An 8047-nucleotide genomic window follows, 5' to 3' on the forward strand; every position below is an offset into this window, starting at 1 on the left:
TTTAGTCAAAAATGATCAGAAATGCCATTTCTGACCTTTGACCCACATACCAGGGCATCTTCATATCTAGTATAGGCTGGTATGTCGTTTATATGAATGTCGTGTATATTTTTTGTTAAAAGCAAACTTTGACTTTATTTCATATCTTGATAATATAAGGAATGAAAAAAAATATGTTGCCATTTTTTCAAAAGACATTTAAAGGACCAAATTCAAGATGGCCGCCAACATTCAAATAACCCTATTAAAAATCAGAATATCATCAATAATACAAATTATAAATGTGGAACAAGTCCGTTTTGATGGTATTACTGTACCCATTATACAATCCTAACTATGTAAAGCGATAATCTGTCGGCCATCTTGGATTTCAAAATGGCCGCCACTAAAAATTAAATTCTTTAAATAATTTTTTTTAAATATGTGTGCATAAATTGTTGTTTGTACACAATGTTCTAAAATTGTCACTTCTCACAGGATTGTAAATTGTAAATATAAGGCTAAAGTTGTCAATGTCCTCTATAACAGATATATAATACCCCACTATGACTATAAAATTAAATAATCGTTCAAAGTTGGAGTTGCAAAAGTATGGAACAAATTAACAATTTATATCAAATATTCAACAACAATTACGTCTAACTAGAGGGTTAGACATCTAGTTCGCTCGCTCCCCTCTAGGAAGTGTAAACTAAGGTTCTCGGAAGGATAATGACTCGGGTAAAAAGGTTTTAGAAGGACGTTCTCCTTGTACGTTTTCTGTCGGTTACCATTATTGAAAATGCTTGACATTCGAAAAACTAAACCTACTCTGTTTCACAGTGTCTTAGATGATTAATAACATTTTAAAGTATAGTGTTTATTGTTTTATAGGGATGTGGGGAGGCAGAGTTCATTTGAGGGAGTTGCTTATTCGAGGGATTTTTTAGTCTTAATAATATCGTAACATTTATAATCAAATAAAATCCTCTAATAGATATGAAAAGTGGTAAAAAATTATAACAAATGCTTGGTAAATTATAGTTAACAGTGTAATGAATTCTATTATAAATAGTATATACAATATTGTGTGTATAATTAATGTGGATGGGCGTTTATTAGATAGTTGGGTAGGTGGGGGGAGGGGGTGTAGGCGATTATTATTCAAAGTGTTTTATTGGGGAGGCGTTTATTCAAATAAATACCATCATAATACATTATTTAATTTAAACATCTTTTGAAACTAACTTCCGCGACAGTGTAGGCCGTTTCGGCCCAAGAAGGAAGATGTTTTAGACGGCTTGCAATATGGGCCCTAATGGGACACAGATAGCCTACAGTTATTCCTGCCAGCTTACTCAATAAAACTCGGCTATCGGGATTTTATATTTTAACTACTGTACCTTCACACGCGTGGTTCAATCCGAAAATAAACAAAAAACTAAAATAGCTAATAGCCACTAACGACCAACTTTACTGAAACCAGGTAGTTGCAAGGTGAACCTGTGAACTCATCGTGAACCCGGAAATTACTTTGACCGCGTACAATTGAAATTGAGTTGAAAATCTACCGATGAATCAGAAATTTTGTTTTAAAACTCTTTATAATATATTCCTAAGATAGAAATATGGAACAATATCGTAATAGTGAAAACTGTTTTACATTTCGCGGTACACCTGAGATAGTTCAGGTAGGTATCCAAGGCAGAAATTTGTTCCAAAGTTTTTCCATTGTGCTCGCCTATGTCAGAATTAACCATAATTTATATATAGATTCTAAATTACAGATCTCATTTCTTTTCATGAAACTGAAACTGAAACAGTTGACAGGAGACAGGACCACAATATAAAACAAGTGCATTTATACCTTATTGTGAAATCCTGTATAAATATGTTAAATAATAAATGCGTTATTGCTATGTAATTCAATGTCTGAACCTTCAGAGCCATAGTCACCAGTATGGTTGGTAAGTTTCAACCTATCAACTTTTGGCAGAAGCTTGAAGGAAATACAGATAAAGCTCTGCCTATAAATAACCTTGTAAATGAATGAACTCCTACTTCTCATCTTCTACAATCTCAACCAATTTCATTAGATATGTACCCCCTACAGACAGACCAACATTATACACTGGGTTGATGAGTGCACATGGTTGTGGTATAAAAACCCATGTACTAGGGAAAGACAAGAATGCCTGGTGATGACTCTTACCCGAGATGAGTGGAGGTGGACAGAGATGACATCAAAAAGCAATTATTATGTCGACCCGGTGAACTATATGGCTTTTGGTTGGACATGTAGCATTGTGAAAATAGTGTTGAGGCAAGTGCTTTTGTTGAAACTGAACTTGTATTACCTATACAACTAGTGACACAAATCGGGACAAAAATATCTTAAATGGAAAACATCTGTAAAGGACAAAAGAACACTAATTCTGCTTTCTCTCTACAACTTGCTTCTACAAATGCAGACGGAGAAAGAGATTCTAAGTTAAGTATCATTTTGTTTGAAAGAGGCTGATCATAAAGATATTAACTTGAATACAGAGAGTCGACGAAATCTAAATGATGTGGTTAAACTATATCCCTATATACAGTATGGTATGTATATGAGAGGACATGTATGTGTGAGACTTGCTGGATTTACATCAATTGATCAGGGTCATTGAGCGTGGTATCATTGGAATAACACAAATTAATGATTTCATCAGAGCTGGCAAATTTAGTTTACATTTAAAGAGAGATGATATCCCGATTAATGAAGAATGCTGCAATTCGCACAAAGGTGTTTGTTATCCATGGCATGATGAAATTGGACAGAAAATGTTTGAGGCATTGGTAAAAGTCTTGTAGAAGGCAAACTGTCTATAAAACGACGAATATTGGCAAAAAATATATATGACGGTGAATACAGGTGACAAACTTATCAAAGTAAAAGAAGACTCCTATAGAGATTATTTGCCGGTGAAATGAGGTATTTTACAGTTATTTTGCCAATTTGTTTCTGAACAAGGTCTGTGGAAGTTTGATGGATACAGCAGTAGAGAACGAAGGAAGGTCAACTTACTGTATCGCATCCAAGATTAGAAATATTTCATTGAAGGACTTTGGCAGAGTTAGTTGTCATTTAACTGAAGAAGTTTATGAGATGTTTTAATATGAAGAAGTGTACTGTCAGTACTGTAGACCTCCTGATGGTCAACATTTTGTGTTAATCACCATGTTGTTGTCATAAGCATATCATTTTGTATATTTCAATCTAATTTTATTTAACTTATACAAGTTTTAATAAGAAATTTAACCCATTTAAAAAAAATTGCGGCCATTTTAAAATTCAAAATGGCCGCCATTTTGTGTTAATCACCAATGTTGTTGTCATAGGCCTATCATTTTATGTGATTTCAATCAACGTCATAACTTGCACATGTTTTAATAAGAAATTTAATCAATTTTTTAAAAATGGCGGCCATTTTGAAATTCAAAATGTCAGAATACTAATGAATATAGGTTTATAATAATTCTTATATAGCAGAGAACCCATATGAACTTAAAATATTATTCATAATGGGTGTTACTTTGTCCAATATGGTACATTTATTGGATATTTTACATATTGGCGGCCATCTTGGATTTGACACCCTTAAGCTTTTTAAAAAAAATGGCAACATATTTTTTTCATTACTTTACATCCTAAAGACACTAAATCAGCTGGAATTTTGCTTTTAACAAAAAAATGACACGAAATTACATACTGGCCTACACTAATCTCTGTAAGTACAGGTCGTAGAAACTTAAATTTGGTATCAAATTGTTCAAAATATACATATTTACATTCAATGTAATAGAAAATGTGGTTAAAAGATGAACAGAAATACTATTACCAATGTTTCAAACAAAAAACATATCTACACAACTTATCCTTAGACAGTAATGTTATGCAATAACTGATACTTTAAATTGTTTTAATTTCAAGTACTAGTTATTGCTGTCCCCGAGGACATTTTGATAGAAACGTTAAGCTCAACAGTTCTTTTCAGAATGCTAGAAGTAACTTGCCATATGTATCCAATTAAACGCCCCAGGCATTTATTGTTCAAAAGGGTTTTTAGGGGGAAAGGAGGCATCTTTATTTGGGGTATAATATGGTAACATGTATAATCAAATAAATACCACCTAGATGTAAAAAAATACTGCACAATTAATATCAAAAAGTGATAAAATTATGTCAAAATGCTTGGTAAATTGTAGATTATGGTAGTTAATGAAATGTGTTGACGCAGGGAGTTGTTATTAGAACTCCCTGATTCCATTAAATGGATCTTCTCCTCCAGGTGCCAGTAAAACAATGACACATCATTATCCTGACACGATTGCACTCATAATGGATCTTCATTCTATCATCTATTTGTTTGTAACTACAATTTGACAACAATCTTTTGCATAGTTTTAAATGCCAATACATAGTTTCATTACTATTGTACAATATGTCCAGCTTTCCTGAAAACACCCTTGTGTACTGTAGTACAGTGTGGTAGTATGATTTTATCATGATAAACTTCTGATGCTTTTATTGTCAATGCATTCAGTACCTAAAACATGTCAACGTTTCTAGTGGTATTGATAATAAATCTCCAGAAATATATATTGTTTTATTATCTACACTGGGAACAGACGTGTATATGTGTAAGTTTTGTCGTTGACATTCAAAACTATTATGCAACAGTGTAATACGTAATAATGACAATGACTTGATCTATTATTGTGGTCTCCGATACCTTTTATTACATGATTGTACTTCCACCAGGATAGAATGAGGTTTAATCCCGTTATTATTCTTATTATATATATAATTTTTTATATATATATATCTGGGGTGTATATTTGATTATACATGTTACCATTATTACACCCAACAAAATAAACGCCTTCCCTGAATAAATAAATACCCGAGGCTTTTATTCGGGTAACTACAGTAAATTACTTCTAGCATTCTCAAAATGTTTGAATGTTCGGGGGTCAACAATACTTTCTAGCATTATTATAAGCAAAAGTACAATTATTACAAACAGTAAAGGATTTGTTTTAATTCCTACAGTATAATGAAATCATTAAGCATCAATTATTGCATAACATTACTGTCTAATGATAAGTTGGGTAGATATGTTTTTCATTTAAAAGATTAGTAATTAATAGTATTTCTTCATCATCATGAATGTAAATATGTGTATTTCTAACAATTTGATACTAAATTTAAGTTTCTACGACCTGTACTTACAGAGATAAAAAGATGCCCTGGTATGTATGTCAAAGGTCAGAAATGTCATTTCTGTTCATTTTTTACTAAAATGTTTCATTAGACTGAATATGAATGTATAGCTTCTGAACATTTTGAGACCAAAATTTACTCGCTGTGACCAGTGGTTGCCGAGATACAAATACCTATTTGTGTTTATTCATATAACCCCTGGCCTTGACCTTTTGACCTTTTGTAACATTGTTCAAAATGTGTAACAAATAACTAAATGTATATTTCGAACAATTTGAGCCCAAATTAAAGTCTCTACGGCCAATAGTTACGGAGATACAGACATGCCCTGGTTTATGGGTCAAAGGTCAGAAATGGCATTTCCGGTCATTTTCGACTAAAATGTTTCATTAGACTGAATATGAATGTATACCTTCTGATCAATTTGAGACCAAAATTACCTCGCTGTGACCAGTGGTTGTCGAGATTTAAGGACATAATGGTGTTTGATCTTCTAACATTTGACCCTGACCTTTTGACCTTTCGCCACATTTTCAAAATGTGTAACCAAGCCAAAAATGATTGTTTGACCACCCTAAACCAATTTCTGAAGTCAAATTCTCTGGACCTCAAAGTGCATACGAAAGTTGATCTAGCTACTAGAGTATATAAACAAATAAATATTATTATTATTAGCCATTGATTTATTTAGTGCAGCTCAATACAACAATGCAATACTACACACAAAAATTACAATATTTTATACATTGGTTTGTAACTTAAAGTAAACATTTCCTTAACATATACATAGTCTCTAAAAGTATATATCTTGATTTGTTAATAAATATCATGTACTGTATTACTGTACATCTTAAGCTCTGTCTACACTACACAAAATATAGTGTGATGTACACAAATATGGTAGTGATATGACATCACCATGTCCATATATGGGCACATTACATTTTTTGTCGCATAAAGTTTGATGGTGTAGACAAAGCTTTAGTTACAAACTCATTCAATGATTCAATAAAATCTATAATGTTATCTCTTTCTATTAGATTTTCGTACTTAAGGTCCCATAATCAATGTAATATATAACATCATGGTATAAAAATAATAACTTAATTTACACATTATAGTTTTGTAAAAAACAGCCGCATCATCATCTATCTTTGTAGAACCTCTATTAACGAGACACTCACAATCCAAGCACAAGCACGGAGGTACAAAATCTAATGTTATACCTCTATGATCTAAGTGGTCCCTTCATAGGAATGGCCCCTCGATACTGGTATTATTTGTCATCCTTCAGGGCAGGTGTATGATTCCACTGTACATAGCCCTATATCTGCCCTGACGGCTGACAAATAAGACATTTATTATTTGTCATCCTTCAGGGCAGGTGTATGATTCCACTGTACATACCGTATACCTGCCCTGACGGCTGACAAATAAGATATTTATTATTTGTCATCCTTCAGGGCAGGTATTGTATGATTCCACTGTACATAGCCGTATACCTGCCCTGACGGATGACAAATAATAAACATATTATTTGTCATCCTTCAGGGCAGGTATTGTATGATTCCACTGTACATAGCCGTATACCTGCCCTGATGGCTGACAAATAAGACATTTAATATTTGTCATCCTTCAGGGCAGGTATTGTACGATTCCACTGTACATAGCCGTATACCTGCCCTGACGGATGACAAATAATAAATGTCTTATTTGTCATACGTCAGGGCAGGTATATGGCTATGTACAGTGGAATCACAGTCACACAATACTTGCCCTGAAAGATGACAAATAATAAATATCTTATTTGTCAGCCGTCAGGGCAGGTATGGCTATGTACAGTGGAATCACACAATACCTGCCCTGAAAGAGCCGTCAAGGCAGGTATACGGTATGTACAGTGGAATCATACAATACCTGCCCTGACGGCTGACAAATAATAAGTCTTATTTGTCATACGTCAGGGCAGGTATACGGCTATGTACAGGGTGGAATCATACAATACCTGCCCTGAAGGATGACAAATATTTATTATTTGTCATACGTCAGGGCAGGTATACGACGGCTATGTAGCCTACAGTCCAGTGGAATCATACAATCCTGCCCTGACGGATGACAAAATGAATAATATATTTATTATTTGTCATACGTCAGGGCAGGTATACGGCTATACAGTGGATTCCGGAATAGTAGGCATGATTAGTTTGATTTGATTTGATTTGATTTGAATTTATTTGGAAAATCATCATAAAAAAATACATACAAAGTGATAATGTAACACTCTGACCATCAGGTCAACAACCCTTTTTTCACTATTTCTCCCTACTCCATCTATTAACATTCCTAGTGGTTTCTTCCTATCCCTAGGTACTCTTTGTTCACTCTCCTATAACCCACATCCTTAATCAATTACTGTTTCCTCATCATCATGGAATGTTCCCTTTACTAAATAGTCCCCTCCCAGTACATGCATATTAATTAGGACCGTTCCTTAAAATATGGATGTACTGGTAAGAGGAGAGGAGAGAAGGAAAAGAGCTTGGTAGAATAAAACATTTATAATAGAGAGAAGAAAAGGTATGTAATATAGCCAGAACAGACTGTATTACATTGCATATTTAAATAAAGCTGTATCTGACCATAAACCATATTTGCTGTTGGTACATTTTGTGACTGTGTGAAATCCTGCCACTGAGACTATATGGTATAGTAACGGATACACTAAAATACAACCGTTACAATAACATAAATTACGGACATTACAAATAATAATACATTTTAAAAGATTTTCCAGGATAGCCC

Source organism: Antedon mediterranea, chromosome 4 (genome assembly GCF_964355755.1).
Source record: "Antedon mediterranea chromosome 4, ecAntMedi1.1, whole genome shotgun sequence".
NCBI classification, from domain to species: domain Eukaryota; kingdom Metazoa; phylum Echinodermata; class Crinoidea; order Comatulida; family Antedonidae; genus Antedon; species Antedon mediterranea.